The following is an 18,190-nucleotide window of genomic DNA, read 5'->3' as shown; positions in this document are numbered from 1 at the left end:
TTTACTACAAATATTTTTCTAGTTTATAAAATAAGATATTCATAATATATAAATTTTTTTTAAAATTATCTTAAATGTTCTCACTTTATTTTTTCAAAAATTTTAATGTTCATTTATTTTTGAGAAGGATAGTGAGTGTGAGGGGGGAGGGGCAGAGAAAAAGGAAAACACAGAATCCAAAGTAAGCTTCATGTTCTGAGCTGTCAGCACAGAGCCCAATATGGGCTCAAACTCACAAACCGTGAGATTATGACCTGAGACAAAGTTGGACACTTAACTGACTGAGCCACCCAGGCACCCCAAATTTTCTCACTTTAAAACTTTAGAAATACAATATTGGCATAGACTAGAAGAACTGGTCATTATTTATAATATTGGAGAGCCTAGAGCACATGACAGAGAGATAGCAATGGGCCAAGTTTGAGCTGAGTTTTCCACCAACCTGTCTTAAGTCTCACATCCCCTTTCTCATCACTTTATGGATACTATGTTTGGTTAAAAACAGGAAAAGCAGACATAATGGATAACTATGTCCCTTTTTTTTTCTATCAACAGTTATTTACAGTCTTCACAGGCTTATGGATACAAATTGAATTTATATTTATCATTAGATTCCCATTAAATTGCTTGGGTTCATGATAAAGTTTGACACTACAGCACAATTGATTTGATTAAATGTATATGACCTCCACTGATATGTTGACCTTGATCCTAGAGCAATCCAAGTTTTCTTTGCCTGGCTTTAATGACCTGCTGTGATACGACTGAAACATCTCGGGCCATCACCCAGCTACTTGCAGTTCTCTGTACACCACATCTTATTTTCTATACTCCTGTGGTACATGGTCATCACTTGCCTCACATGGCTTGTTCACTCAATCATCTCTCAAGATAAGTTTAATTCTAAACTAAACAGCAAAACAAAATAAAAACAGTAATTGATATTGACAGTAGCAGAGGGAACCTCTAAAGTTAACTCTATTAAAATAATGTTTTGCAAGAGGAAGCAAGATGGCAGAGAAGTACAAACTGAGAAGGCCTGAAGCCATAGGACGCTGAGCTGCAGGAGTTTGGGATGAAAAGAGACAGAGTCCACTGAGAAAATAACCTCACATGGCTACCTCAAGAAACAAACCAAAGTACACAGGTGGAGAGTCCCAAATACCACTATGAGTAGGGAAATAAAATAACCAAACTCTCAACAACAGAGACCAAGAGACACCATTCAAAGAACACTTCCTGAACAGGCAGGTCCTGGGCAGTCAATGAGATTTCTTTAATATAGCAGAACTCGCAGATGCAGAGTGCACAACAAGCTTTTAAAACTAACAAGAGACAGAAAGTTAGCCAAAATGACGAAATGGAAGAACTCTCTTCTAAAGAAATTCCAGGAAGAAATGATTGCTGAAGAATTGCTGAAAACAGATATAAGCAACATAACTGATCAAGAATTTAGAAATATAGTCATAAAATTAATTGCTGGGCTTGAAAAAGGCATGAAAGACATCAGAGAAGCTATTGCTGCAATGCCTATGGAGCTTAAAAATAGTTGTGATGAATTAAAAAGTCCTATAAATGTGGTGCATAATAAAATGGAGGTGTCCAATGCAAGGATTGAAGGGGCAGAGAGNGCTGAAGAATTGCTGAAAACAGATATAAGCAACATAACTGATCAAGAATTTAGAAATATAGTCATAAAATTAATTGCTGGGCTTGAAAAAGGCATGAAAGACATCAGAGAAGCTATTGCTGCAATGCCTATGGAGCTTAAAAATAGTTGTGATGAATTAAAAAATCCTATAAATGTGGTGCATAATAAAATGGAGGTGTCCAATGCAAGGATTGAAGGGGCAGAGAGGAGAATAGGTGAATTAGAAGACACAATTACAGAAAAAGAGGAAGGTGACAAAAGAGAGATCAACTGACTCAGGAACACAAAAGGAGAGTTCGAGAGCTCAGTGATACAATCAAACATAACAATATCCATAAGAGGAAGAGAGAGGGAAAGGGGCTGAAGGAGTACTTGAACAAATTATAGCTGAGAACTTCCCCAATCTGGGGAAGGAAACAGACACTGAAATCCAAGAGGCACAAAGAACTCCCCTCAGATGTAACCTGAATTGATACACTGCATGACATATCATAGTGAAACTGGAAAAATATAAGGACAAAGAGAGAATTCTCAGAGCAGCTAAGGATAAAAGAGCCCTAACATACAAAGGGAGACCTATTAGAGTAGTCACAGACCTATCCAGCAAGCCTGTCATTCAGAGTAGAAGGAGAGATAAAAGTCTTCCTAAATAAACAAAAATTGAAAGAATTCATCACCACTAAGCCTGCTCTACAAGAAATCCTAAGGGGGACTCTATAAGGGAAATGTTGCAAGGAACACAAGATACCAGAGACACCACCACAAGCATGAATCCTACAAAGAACACAATGACTCTAAACCTATATTTTGTCAACAATAACACTGAATGTAAAGACTAAATGCTCCGATCAAAAGACACAGGGTAGCAGAATGGAAAAATAAATAGAAAGAAAGAGAGAGAGAGAGAGAGAGAGAGAGAGAGAAAGAAAGGAAGGAAGGAAGGAAGGAAGGAAGGAAGGAAGGAAGAAAGAAAGAAGGAAGGAAGGAAAGAAAATCCCTCATTTGCTGTCTACAAGAGATTCATTTTAGATCTGAGGACACCTTCAGATTGAAAGTAAGAGGACGGAGAAATATCTATCATGCTATTGTAAGTCAGAAGAAAGCTGGAGTAGGTATACTTATATCAGACAAACTGGACTTTAAAGTGAAGGCAGTAACAAGGATGAAGAAGGGCATTATATAATAATTATAGGGTCTATCCATCAGGAAGAGCTAACAATTATAAATGTATGCACCAAATACAGGAGCACCTAATACATAAAACAATCACAAAGAGAAGCAATCTTATGGATAAGAATGTGCTAATAGCAGGGGACTTTAATACTCCACTTACAGCAATAGATAGATCAACTAGACAAAAAATTACTAAAGAAACAATGGAATTGAATGACACATTGGACCAAATGGATTTAACAGATATATTTAGAATTCTACATCCTGAGGCTATGGAATTTGCTTTCTTCTCAAGCACGCATGGCACATTCTCCAAGATAGATCACATACTGGGTCAGAAAGCAGCTCTCAAAAAATATAAAAGAACTGAGATCATACCATGCACACTTTCAGATCACAATGCTATGAAACTTGAAATCAACCATAGGAAAAAGTCTGGAAAACCTCNTATATTAAAAGAAGAATGGGTCAATCAGGCCATTAGAAAGGAAATTTGTAAAAAAATATATGGAAACAAATGAAAATGAAAATACAACAATCCAAACTTTATGGGATGCAGCAAAGTCAGTTCTAAGAGGAAAGTACATTGCACTCCAAGCCTATTTCAAAAACTTAGAAAAAGCACATATACAAAATCTAACAGCACACCTGAAGGAACTAGAAGGAGAGCAACAAGAGCACCGCAAACCCAGTANGGAATATTACGAAATTTTATATGCCAGCAAACTGGACAATTTAGAAGAAATGGACAAATTCCTAAACACACAACTACCAAAATTCACACGGGAAGAGACAGAAAATCCGAACAAACCCAAAAATAGTGAAGAAACTGAATCAATTATCAAAAATCTCCCAAAAAATAAGAAGCCCTGGGCCAGATGGCTTCCCTAGGGAATTCTACAAGACATTTAAATCAGAATTAATACCCATTCTTCTCAAGCTATTCCAAAAAATAGAAATGGAAGGAAAACTTCCAGACTCATCCTATGAAGCCAGCATCACTTTGATTCTGAAGCCAGACATAAACCCAGCAAAAAAAGAGAACCACAGGCCGATATTCCTGATGAATACGATTGCAAAAATCCTCAACAAGGTACTTTCAAATCAAATCCAACAGCACAGAAAAAGAATTATCCACCATGATTAAGTGGGATTCATTCCTGGGTTGCAGGGCTGATTCAATATTCACAAATCAATCAATGTGATACATCACATTGACAAAAGAAAAGATTAAAACCATATCTATTGATATCCTGTCAATAGATGCAGAAAAAGCATTTGACAAAATACATCAACCTTCTTAATACAGATGCTCGAGAAAGTCAGGATAGAAGAAACGTACTTAATCATCATAAAAGTCATTTATGAAAAGCCCTCAGCTAACAACTTCCTCAATGGGGAAAAACTGAGAGCTTTCCCCCTGAGATCAGGAATATGACAGGGATGTCCACTCTCACCACTGTTGTTTAACATAATGCTGGAAGTCCTACTGTCAGTAATCAGACAACAAAAGGAAATAAAAGGCATCAGAATTGGCAAAGAAGAAGTCAAACTTTCACTTTTCGCAGACAAAATGATACTCTACATAGAAAATCCGACAGACTCCACCAGAAGCCTACTAGAACTGATCCATGAATTCAGCAAAGTCGCAGGGTAGAAAATCAACATACAGAAATCGGTTGCATTTTTATACATCAATAATGAAGCAACAGAAAGAGAAATAAACAAACTGATCCCATTCACAATTGCACAAAAAAACATAAAATACCTAGGAATAAACCTAACCTCTTATAATAATCTCTTATAAATATATAAGAGATCTATATGATGAAAACTACAGAAAACCTATGAAGGAAATTGAAGAAGACACAAAGAAATGGGAAAATATCCCATGCTCACGGATTGGAAGAATAAATATTGTTAAAATATCATTACTACCCAAAGCAATCTACATATTCAATGCAATCCCAACCAAAATTACACCAACATTCCTCTCAAAGCTAGAACAAACTATCCTGAAATTTGTATGGAACCACAAAAGACCCTGAATAGCCAAAGTAACTATTGAAGAAGAAACCAAAATGGGAGGCATCACAGTGCCAGACTTTAGCCTCTACTACAAAGCTGTAATCTTCAAGACAGTATGGTATTGGCACAAAAACAGACACATAGACCAATGGAATAGAATTGAGAACTCAGAATTGGACCCACAAATGTATGGCCAACTCATATTCGACAAAGCAAGAAAGAGTATCCAATAGAAAAAAGATGACCTCTTTAACAGATGGTGCCAGGAGATCTGGATGGCAACATGCAGAAGAATGAAACTAGATCATTTTCTCATATCATACACAAAAACAAACTCAAAATGGATAAAGGACCTGAATGTGAGACTGGAAACCATCAAAATTCTAGAGGAGAAAGCAGGAAACAACCTCCTTGACCTCAACTGCAGCAACTTCTTACTTGACACATCCCCAAAGGCAAGGGAATCAAGAGCAAAAATGAGCTATTGGTACCTCATCAATATAAAAAGCTTCTGCAAGGAAAGGGAATCAATCAGTAAAACTAATAGCAACTTACAGAATGGGAAAAGATAGTTGCAAATGACATACCAGATAAGGGCTAGTATCCAAAATCTATAAGGAACTCACCAAACTACACACCTGAAACACAAATAATCCAGTGACGAAATGGGCAGAAGACATGAACAGACACTTCTTCAAAGAGGATATCCAGATGGCCAACAAACACATGAAATGATGCTCAGTGTCCCTCATCATCAGGGAAATACAGATCAAAACCACACTGAGATACCACCTCACGCCGGTCAGAGGCGAAAATGAACAAATCAGCAGACTACAGATGCTGGCAAGGATGTGGAGAAACAGGCACCCTCCTACACTGTTGGTGGGAATGTAAACTGGTGCAGCCCCTCTAGAAAACAGTTCCTCAAAAAATTAACAATAGAACTCCCCTAGGACCCAGCAATAGCACTGCTAGGAATTTACCCAAGGAATACAGGAGTGCTGATGCATCTGGACACATGCACCCCAATGTTCATAGCAGCACTCTCAACAATAGCCAAATCATGGAAAGAGACTAAGTGTCCATCAACGGAGGAATGGATCAGGAAGATGTGATTTATCTATACAGTGGAATACTATATGGCATTGAGAAAGAATGAAATCTGGCCATTTGTTGCAATGTGGATGGAACTTGAGGGTGTTATACTGAGTGAAATAAGTCAGGCAGAAAAGGACATATACCATATGTTTGCATGTATTGGTGGATTAGGAGGAACTTAATGGAGGACCATGGGAGAGGAGAAGGGGAAAAATAGTTGGGGAGAAGGAGGGAGGTAAACCTTGAGAGACTCTTGAATGCTGAGAACAAACTGAAAGCTAAAGAGGGTGGAGGAGAGGGGAAGGGGGGTGATGGGCATGAAGGAGGGCACTTGTTGGGAGAGCACTGGGTGTTATATAATCTCACAGTTTCATGGGTTCGAGCCCTGTGTCAGGCTCTGCTCTGGAAGTGCAGAGCCTGCTTGGAATTTTTTCCTAACTGAGCCANGATAATTAAAAGGACATAAATGATAATGATGATAATTGCTGCTTACAATACTAAATCAAATTTATTAAGTGGTTAGTTTATCCCAGACTTCCTGCTGAAAGTCTTATTACATTACCTGATATAACACCAAATATAGATACAGTATGGTAGATATTATGTTATCTACATTTTAGAGATTAGGAAAAAAGAATGCAGAGTTAAAGTAACTTGTTTAGTTTTACACATGTAGTAAAGAAACCGAGCTCAATTTGAACCCAATTACAACTGGTTTAATACTGCATTGTGAAGAGAGCACCATTCAAAATAATACACTCCTACAATGCCTTTTCTTACATTATCAAATTGGATATAAAATATACTAAAGCTTATTTTAAAAAGTAATGAAAAATGAAAGTAGTAAGAATAATTTTACACCAGCTTAAATAGTTTTAAAAACTAAAAAGTTATAAAACAAGAAGAATGAGTATTGATCTATTTTTTAATGAGATGGATGAAAGCTGACTAAATCAATGGATATATATAAAATATCCATGCTATGATTAAATATATGTAATTACTGCAAATACAGATTGTTATGCAAAAAATGAGGCAGATATACTTTTTTAGTGACTAATTTTTAGGAAACCAATGATAATGCTATAAATCATATTACAACTTTGGCTAAACCAGCTCTAAGACTTAACAGAGAATCTTGCCTGTGAAGGAAGTCAGTGATAAGGGTTGACAGTCTTCAAACAAAATACAGAAATGCTTATGAGGATAATCAACATGGTGTAACAAAACAAAAATATAAAGGGTATATATGCATCAGTTCCCATTATTTCTCTGTGAACACCTTAGAGGCTTGAACTCGTGTAAATGCAAATGATGTTTAATATGTTTTTTTGTTCAAACATTTCAAAGTTATCATTTTTTGTATCTCACCCAGATTTTTAGAAGGCTTCATTTTTTAAAATTTTTTAATGTTTATTTATTTTTGAGAGAGAGAGAGAGAGAGAGAAAGAGAGGACAAAGCAGGAGAATGAGACGGGCAGCAAGAGGGAGAGACAGAGAATCTGAAGCAGGATCCAGGCTCTGAGCTGTCAGCACAAAGCCCAATGTGGGCTCATGGACCATGAGATCATGCCCTGAGCTGAAGTCAGATGCTTAACTGGCTGAGCCATCCGGGTGTCCCAAGAAGGATTCAATTTTAAGAAAGTTGAACATCTTAAAATGTTGTAAATGTAAAAATACATACATGTATTTGTAAAGAGTTAGAGCATGTGTACTCAGTGAGATAAATGACAAGGATGGTATGTGTTCAGTTGTTGACTTCCAGAAAAGTATATATTAAGTTGTCTTTGTAGTCTGCCTTTAGAAATCAACAAGTGAAAGAAATGTATATGATTTGGAGCAATGTAACTTCCTTCAGTAAGTGAATTACTTTGTGACAGAACCATAGAAGATAGGGCCTAAATTCACATGTGAAAGTAGGAAAAACTTCATTTAGATATGTTCTTTTCCCAGACTGAATTAATATATCAATGAAAGATTTGCTAATGATTATTTAATGATTCCCATTTAGAGGAATATGTTGATCTGCAACATAAAACTAAGTGGAAGTAAGATATCCTCTTATGGAACAGTCATTAACTTATTCCAATAAATTATATACTTTATAACCAAGCTGATGAATGTCATGTATGACAAAATCTTACAGTTCTTACTTTGAATATGAGTAATAATCTCCTTAGAAGTTGGCAAAGTTAGTATCACAGCAAATCATCAACAATTTAAGGCCCAGGCTTAAAGAATTACTCATATAATTAAATCAATGTGAAGTTTACCTGATAGTCATTTGGTAACTAATCTTGATCTAACAACAAATAGAACTAACACAAAATTTCTATCTTTTATAAAACTCTTCTTTCTAAAGCCACTTATTATAAGGGGAAATTGGATGATAGGCATTGAGGAGGGCACTTGTTGGGATGAGCACTGGGTATTTTATGTAAGCGATGAACCATGGGAATCTACCCCAAAAACCAAGAACATACTGTACACACTGTAGGTTGGCCAATTTGACAATAAATTTATTAAAAAAATAAAATAATGCTCACCCTCAAAAAAAAGCCACTTACTATATATGTAGTTGGTGTTTTGCAGTTTTATGAATAGCCAGTTGCTGGGCAACTTTGTCTCTGAGAGAGCAAATGTGGTTTAATAACTGGTTTTTAAAGCAATCAAACCATGGGAAAAATGCAACTTCTCTTCCATCTAGCTTCTGGGCTGTAGACACAGAATTATTGGAGAAGATATGCAAGAACCTTTACTAAATCTTTTTCCTGCGTCCTTCACTGCACATGGGTACCGTTTTGTTGATATCGCCATATTGTTGATATTGAATTTGGTGTCCCAGATTAAAGTGTCCTATATTTCCTCTATCAATCACAAAGACAAGATTTTGAAGGTTACAAATAATATAATCGTTCTTGAAATATGTAAATAATGCAAAAATGCTAATTAATGTATGTGAGGGCTCCATGAATACATATTAAAAATGCTTGGAAAATGAGGAAACATATTTAGATTTTAAATTTTTTAATGTTTATTTCTTTTTGAAAGAGAGAGAGATAGAGTGTGAGCAGAGGAGGGGTGGAGAGAGAGGGAGACACAGAATCCAAAGGTGGCTCCAGGCTTCATGCTGTCAGCACAGAGCCTGATGCAGGGCTCGAACTCACAAACCATGGGATCATGACCTGAGCCAAAGTCAGATACGTAACTGATGCAGCCACCCTGGCGTCCCTAGATTTTTTATATAAATAGTTCTCTTACATATTTTCCTCTAGATTTCATTTTCCTAGACCTAGATTTTGCTGTATAGTTTTGACCTCTTGTCATTATTAGCATTGTACAATGCATACAGATTCTCAACCTAACATTATCTATCAAAATATTTTATTGGATTATCTAAAGAACTGAGACAATTACTAAGTGTAGTAAAGCACTAGTAAAGATAAGTGAAGCTCATGGACCAGTTATCTTCAAAGTTATTATTAAGTTAATCTATGTGTATTCACTCATGTTTTCTCTCCTTGGTCAAATTCTCTCAATTTTGAACATTTCCTTTTAGTCTTATTTATCTTTTTGATTGTCTTTGTGTCTCCATAATTAATACTTTTTTCAAAGGTTTGACAGTATCAACTTTGACAGAGTATATTGTATTCTACATTTAGACCAGCACATGGTCTAAAATTATATTATATCCTATGCAATACCAAAGTATTGGCAACAATTTGTAAATCTCTGTACAGAAATGCAGTAATTAATACTATCATTCATGATCATTTTTACACCAATTAGGTATTTTTTAAAGTTTATTTATTTAAGGAAGACAGAGAACATGAGCAGGGGAAGGACAGAAAAAGTGGGTGAGAGAATCCTAAGCAGTCTTCACAATCAGCCCTCAGTGGGGAGCCAGATGCTGGGCTCAATTGGAAGATCCTGGCATCATAACCTGAGCTGAATTCAAAACTCGGACGCTTAACCAACTGAGCCACTCAGGCACCTACTATTTAGATATTCAGAAGTGAAGATTTTAGTGTTGTTTTAAAAATGAAGAATTTAGATGTTTGTAAATACTGTAATAAATTCGTTATTATGACACAGCTTGTCTTTTCAATTTTGAATATTTTATAATGTTATATTTATAGTGAATAAAATCAAAGTCCACATTAATTCATCATTGCTTAGCATCAGAAATAAATGTTTTAATTTTTGTGAATTCACAGTTGAAATCTTCTCAACCTAACATTATCTATCAAAATATTTTATTGGATTATCTAAAGAACTGAGACAATTACTAAGTGTAGTAAAGCACTAGTAAAGATAAGTGAAGCTCATGGATCAGTTATCTTCAAAGTTATTATTAAGTTAATCTATGTGTATTCACTCATGTTTTAAAAAGATTTCCCATTTCCACACAACAATAAAGTAGTCAGTGTGCCAGGAACCACATGATAAGACATAGCATAGCCATGTAATGTTCAGAAACAGCCTCTTTATTCAAATCTCCACGGATTAAGGAATGAATGTAATGCATTATATGTAAATGCACTAGGATAAAAGTTATCAAGAGAGATAAAAAAATGCACTCAATGTTTGTATAGGCTACCCTTAATAACATCTGATCAGGAATGATCACTGAGAATTTTCCTGAGCCAGAAAGAACTTTAAAGAAAAAATGTGCATCAATGTATTACCAAGAAGTCCATTTTCACAGCTCTTTAAGTTTATTGAGCTATTTTTGGCAAAATGAGGAAAGAAATGAAAAAAATATCAAATAGACATTGCTATAGCAAGATAAAAATGAAACAGTGAGAAAGAACCTAAATTAATCTCTCTGCACTGATGTTTCAAAGAGAAAATTTAATTGTCCTATCACTTTTATTTTTCTTTCATATAACTCTTTATATTGGTTGTGTGTGTGTTCACGTGTACATGCTCACATGTGTTTCCACAGTGCCCAGTGAGAATTTGAAAGGAATACAAGACAAAACATGATAAGCATTTTTGAAGTTTTAAAATAAAGCAAAACAATACACTGCAAATTCACACCTACCAGGCATCTGTTCTACCTTTAAAATGCAAAAAGTGAAAAAGAATAACTCTAGAGTAGTGCTAAGAATAGTAAGTCTCTTTAAAGCTGCCATCTGAATAATACTGTTAAATCTTATATTTTTCTGCTACATTTTCATGGAAACCGAACACACAGAGACCACACATGTCAGCTATATAGTAGGAACAGACTCACAATTAATGCACTGTTTGAGAAACTGACATAAGGAATGCAGCTCACTTATTTTATGATCATACCCTTGACAAAAATATATTTTTAAAGTACAAATTTCAATTATGTTTATATAATAAGTTTTTAAATATGGTCATATTAAATATATTAACTATTATATAGATAATATTTTTCCTCAGGAAGTTTAGGTACTTTGAAAATGCATATATTTTTACATTTGTAATTACAACACTGCATCCTTTTTATGAATACAGTTTTTTAATGTTTGTTTATTTTTGAGAAGGAGAGAGAAAACACAAGCAGAGAAGGGGTAGAGAGAGGGGTACAGCAGAGGGACCAATGAGGGGCTCAAACTCATGAACTGAGAGATCATGACCCAAACTGAAGTCTGACTCTTAACTGACTGAGCCTCCCAGGTGCCCCAGCATCCTTTGTAAATAATTGATGAAACTACATTTGGAATACTATAGTGATTAATGTCACTTGGTTCCCAACAGATTGAATTAAATTCTACATGTATACATACTATTCTCAAAATTAAGAACAATTTTCCATTTCATAAAACNGGAGAGAGAAAACACAAGCAGAGAAGGGGTAGAGAGAGGGGTACAGCAGAGGGACCAATGAGGGGCTCAAACTCATGAACTGAGAGATCATGACCCAAACTGAAGTCTGACTCTTAACTGACTGAGCCTCCCAGGTGCCCCAGCATCCTTTGTAAATAATTGATGAAACTACATTTGGAATACTATAGTGATTAATGTCACTTGGTTCCCAACAGATTGAATTAAATTCTACATGTATACATACTATTCTCAAAATTAAGAAAAGAACAATTTTCCATTTCATAAAAAAAATCTTAAATTAAATGATCAAAAATGAACCAGTGTGAATTTCCTAAAACAAAACTCTAGACGGGAAATAGAAGTTTGCTTTTTTTGTGGGCATTGTTTTGTGGAAAGGTTCTTTTTCCATTAATTCAAAAAATAATCTTAATAACATTCTAGCTGTCTACTTCTTTCCAAAAAATTAAGAACTTAGTATTTTATTTATCAACATTATAATCTCTTTATATATGAAAGGTACTATACGTCTGTATATAAAGAAGTGGGTTTTTCTCCTACTTTACTATATTTATATTAGGATATAGTGTTTTTGACTTTTATGTAGTTAATAAAAACTATCAATGTTTTCTATTGTTTTCAGGTTTAAAAAATCCTTTTCCATCCAGATAGCCAAATATAATTAAATACACTTTTTTCTTTTTCTATACTTTAGCGTTATGAATAATTACAAATTAACATGGGATTTATATTATTATATGCAATATGATAAAGACATAACATATTTTATTTTCATAAATGGCCCACCAATTAAACATCAACTGATCTAACCCCCTACAACTAGTTCACGAAAAATGTCTAAAATTATTAAAGACATTGTGATTAAATCTAGAATATGGACACAGATATTTCTCCTCCTCCATATTTTGGGAAATGTTCATCTGATAATTCAAAGTGCTTGTCAGGAAGGAAGGAAAAAAGGAAGCAAGGAAGGAAGGAAGGAAGGAAAGGATGAAGGAAGAGGGAGAGGGAGAGAGGGAGGAAGTGAGGGAGGAAGAAAGGAAGGAAAGATAGGTAGAGCTCTTCTTTAATTTGTAAAAAGTAGGAACTCATTTTATAGTACAAACTATTGACTATCAAATATTTTTCCACAATGATTCTGTGCCTACCACTTTATTGGGAATTGTGGTGGCTACAAAGATAATTTTTATATAAAGCATTTGATCTCAAAAGTTAAAATTCTACTCTGCAGACAAAAATTACCATTTAGGTGCTACTTTCAGGGATTCAAGGAAAGGAAAGAAGAGTGTTAGAAAGAAAAACAGGAAATCGTTGTGAAAGTAGGGAAGGCAGATGGAAAGCACAAACAAGGTAGAAGTAACAGCCAAGGACAAAGCACTTCTTGAGTTATTTCTGTTATCTAAGAAAACTATTTCTATACTTATTGTAATTATTTAAGTACATGTCATAATCCCGAGTTGATCCCAGATTGATGTTAAGAACCATAGTTACAGATTTTTAATGCCCTATAGAGCTCTGAGAACAACTGCTTTGCCTACCGTTAGTTCTTAATTGACACTGGTTCAATTACTTTTGATTTTATGTTCAATTTTTCTTAAATATTCCCTACTCCTGCCTGACTACTATTTATTTTACCAATAACCTTAAGTTGTATTTAGAATAAAGGCGTCCCCAAATTTATGAGAGGCACTACTTTCTGGCCCCTGTGGCCAACTCTTAATGAACACAGAAGCTGCTTTTTCTTCCTTCAAGCAAAACATCATAAAAAATAAGTGACAGCAATTGTGACCCTATCTGTGGAAGTTTATGAGACTGATTTGTGGACAGATTGAGTTACAATGTTATTGTAACACCTCATCAAAATTCTTGTCCAGATTTTTAGCTATGACTTAAGACAAGTGGACTGGCCTGTAACTGCTGGGATCACTTCCAGCAATTTACCCAAGAGCACAAAATTACCCTTTTCATTTAACCCCAGTTATTTCTCTCTCTCCCTGTTATGGCTGAAGGAAGGGAAAAGAGTCCTACTGGTCTAGTACAGGAAGCAAAGAAATATAACATCTCTACTGTTCTGCTTCCAAAGAGACAAAGATCCTAAAATAACGATGACATTACATTAGCCTAGAAACTGATGAAAAGGTCATGTCCAAACACTTCATTTGATTTTCTTTTATCAGCTTGACTCCTTTTAATAGGTATAGTTTAATCTTCTAAGTATTACAATGTAATAGTTTATATTGTAAGAACAAATTAACTATATTTAAGCACAAAATGGCAATAATTTGTGCTGACACAATGACATAATTACAGCATTCATTTTTAGCATTCATTTTCACCTAAAGTCAGTTTTCTAAAAGTAATGGAAACCAATGTGGATTTTCTTTAAAAAAAAAAAAAAAAACATCTGGCAGTTAAATTGCAGTAGTGAATTTCACTAGGAGAAAACATTAAAAATGCAAAGAAAGAATAGAAATATTGTTCTTAAATTTTGTGTTTACGGAGCAAGAAATATATATATACACAAAACAACTAGTAAACTACAAGATGTTCCATAATTTATTATTTTTAAATAGAAAAAGAATTGTTTGTATAGCTGTAATCTTTATGTTTATGACAGAAAAATTCAACAATGTTTGCAAACTAACTGAAAATGAACTACTTAAGTAAACTAATTCAGCTGTGATTGATCTAAGGGGTGATAAATTTAAAAACTGCACACATGGCAGTAAAAAAAAGCTTTTTGCAAAATATACTTAGCATATTGAATAATGACATCATATCTGCTAGACTTAACTCTGTCTTTAAATTAAATCCTAGTTAGGGTGGGAGAGTTGGGTAAAGGTATTCCAATATAAAGTGTATGGTAGTTTGACCAAAGGATGCATAGGAGGAAATAGATGGACAAAGGTCCTGAATGCATTTCTCGTCCATGGACAAAACTAGTTTTCCTTTCTAACAAATTATGAAGCACTTATTTTCTGTCTATATGATTCAGCACTCAATCCAAAGAATAAAACAAGCCCATACATGATAACCATTATTTGTATAAATTAAGTTATTCTCTTCTTAATATAAAACAAAATTAATCCAATACAATCTCTATCAGTTTTCCAATGTTATTTTTATTAATTTATTTAAGTAGGTTCCACACACAGCATGGAGCCCAATGTGTGACTTGAATTCACAATCCTGGGATCAAGACCTGAGTTGAGATTAAAAGTCAGACACTTAACCAACTGAGCCACCCAAAAGCCCTTCCAATTTATAAAGAAGTACTAATTTTTTTAGGTGTATTTATTTATTTTGAGAAAGAGAGCTCACAATCAAAGGAGGGCAGAGAGAGAAGGAGAGAGAGAATCCAAAACAGGCTGCTTGCTGGCTGCACAGACCCCAAGGCAGGACTCCATCCCAAACGGTGAGCTCATGAACCTGAGCCTAAATCAAGAGGCTAAACCAACTGAGCCACCCCGGTGCCCCAATACTCCTAAAGTTTACATGAAAACAAAGAGACCCCAAATTGTCAAAGAAATCCCAAGAAAGAAGAACAAAACTATTAGCATCACACTTCCTGATTCTAAGATATACTACAAAGCTACAGTCATCAAATCAATTCATATTGGCATAAAAAGAGAGCAACAGACCAATGGAACAGAATAGAGAGCCCAGAAATAAACCTAAGTATATATGGTAAACTAATATTTGCAAAGGGAGCCAATAATACTCAATGGAGATGAGATAGTCTTGTAAAAAAAATGGTGCTGGGTAATTGGATATAAAAGAAAGAAGCTGAACCCTTAACACTATGTTCATAAATTAACTCAAAATAAATCAGACTTAAATGTAAGATCTGAAACCATGAAGGAAGTAGGAATAAAGCTCCTTGACATGGATCTTTATAACAATTTTTCAGATATTTCATTTAAAGCACAAGAAACAAAATAAAAAATGAAAAAGTGTGATGACATCAAACTAAAAAGCTTCTGCACAGCAATTGAAACCATCAGCAAAGTGAAAAGACAACCTACAGAATGGGAAAAAAACATTTCAAACTATATATCTATTTGGATATACAATATCCAAAATATATAAAGAATTCATACAACTCAATAGCAAAACAAAATGAACAACAAAAAAATAAAACCTAAATAATTCAATCTAAAAAATGGGCAAAATGGGCAAAATGGGCCTGGCTGGCTCAGTTGGTTAAGCATCCAACTTGAGCTCAGGTCACAGTTTGTGGATTGGAGCCCTGCATCAGGTTCCGTGCTGATAGTGTGGAGCCTGCTTAGGATTCTCCCTCTCTCTCTTTCTCTCTCTTTCTCTCCCTCCTTCCCTCCTCTTTGCCCCTCCCCAACTCACACTTTCTCTCTCCCTCAAAATAAATGAATAAACTTTAAAAAAATGGGCAAAGTACCTGAACAGACATTTCCCCAAAGAAGATATAAAAAAGCCCAACATGTACATGAAAAAATGTTCACCATCACTAATAATTCGGGAAATGCAAATTAAAACCACAATGACATACTACCTCACACCTGTTAGAACAGCCATCATCAAAAGGACAAGAGAGAACAAATGCTGTTGTGGATATGGAAAAAAGTAAATCCTTGTGCATTGGTGGTNACCCATAATGAGTGAAGAAATCGAATCAGTGATCAAAAATCTCTCAGAACTGTAAATTGGTTGAGTCACTATGGAAAACAGTATGGAGGATCCTTTAAAAAATTAAGAAAATAAAACTTAATTTCATCCAGCAATTCTGCTTCTGAGAATATATCCAAAGGAAATGAAAACACTAGCTCTACAAGATATCTGCTTTCCCAGGGCACCTGGGTGGCTCAGTCAGTTAAGCATCCAACTCTTGGTTTTTAGTTCAGGTCAAAATTTCACGGTTTGTAAGCTAAAGTCCCACATCAGGCTCTGAGCTGATGGCATGGGCCCTGCTTGGATTCTTTTTCTCCCTCTTTCGCTCTCTGCCCCTCCACCACACATTCTCTCTCTCTCTCTCTCNAATTAAGTTTAATTTAAAACACAACAAAACAAAAAACAAACTAATAGAAAAAGAAATCAGACTTGTTACCAGAAGCAGAGAGTTGGGGAGAGAGAAGTGGAGGAATGTGGTCAAATGGCACATACTTCTAGTCATAAGATACATAAGTATTAGGGATGCAATGTACAACATAAGGACTATAACTAACACTGCTGTGTGATACATAGGAAAGTTTTCAAGAAAGTAAATCCTAATAGTTCTTATTTAAAGGAGAAGATTGCTGGAGCGCCTGAGTGGCTCAGTTGGTTAAGCGTCCGACTTCAGCTCAGGTCATGATCTCACAGTTTGCAGGTTAGAGTCCCGCGTCGGGCTCTGTGCTGACAGCTAGCTCAGAGCCTGGAGCCTGCTTCAGGTTCTGTGTCTCCCTCTCTCTCTGATCCTCCCCTGCTCATGTTGTCTCTCTCACTCTCTCTCTCAGAAATGAATAAAAAACATTAAAAAAAAAGATTGCTTCACTTTTTTTATTATATCTATAAAAGATGGATGTTCACAGAACCTATTGTGATCATTTCACTGTATATGTACATAAGACCATCATACACTGTGTGTTAAACATACACAGCAATGCATGTCAATTATCTCTCAATAATTGAAAAAAATGAAAATGAGTGCTTTCATTTATTATACTCATGAAATAATTTTGAGGACTATAATTCTGGCTTTCCTTCTCTATTCTGTGATTTTCATTTTTTTGGTTGCTATTAATAGTAAAGTTGTAAATAACATGAGACAAAAACAATATTTTCCAATAGTTCACAATATTAATGTAATTTTAAGTTTAAAAAAAAAACCAGCATCCTACATTTAATGAAAATGTAATTAATAACAGACAAAATTTCCAAACAAAATTTATGTATTGAAAATTTTGATTTGAAATTATCACACACCCAAGATTTGATAGTCTTACATAACAGAAACAACAATGTGTTTATTCATACTTTAAAAAATCTCTGGGTTATTTATACTTCCTTTTATAAAAATGGTATTTTGCCTAATACCCCATTTTCCATATCAGTTGAAATGTTAAGATAGATGACCAGTAACTTTCTCTGTTTATCTTCCTCTCCCTATGTCCTTTCATACTGATCCTCCACTTTCTTTTTTTTCATCTCATTTCACTTGATACCTTCTGCTTAAGTCTTTTTATTAACTCTTATGGATTCACCTTTTAGGGAAACACTTATTTCTAAGCTTCTATATTTGGCCCATGCCTTAATTGCCATTATATATTTATATTTTAGCTTTTCTTGGTATCTCATGGGTACCTCAAATACTAACTGATACACGTATCCTAGAATTTTTCTTCCTTTCCTCTCCAGGATTGGGGTGGGGAATGACACAATCATTTACCCTTGTCCTTAGCACAGCCC

Source organism: Crocuta crocuta, unplaced genomic scaffold (genome assembly GCF_008692635.1).
Source record: "Crocuta crocuta isolate KB4526 unplaced genomic scaffold, BGI_CrCroc_1.0 scaffold160, whole genome shotgun sequence".
Classification (NCBI taxonomy): domain Eukaryota; kingdom Metazoa; phylum Chordata; class Mammalia; order Carnivora; family Hyaenidae; genus Crocuta; species Crocuta crocuta.
Note: the sequence above shows the minus strand (reverse complement) of the source record.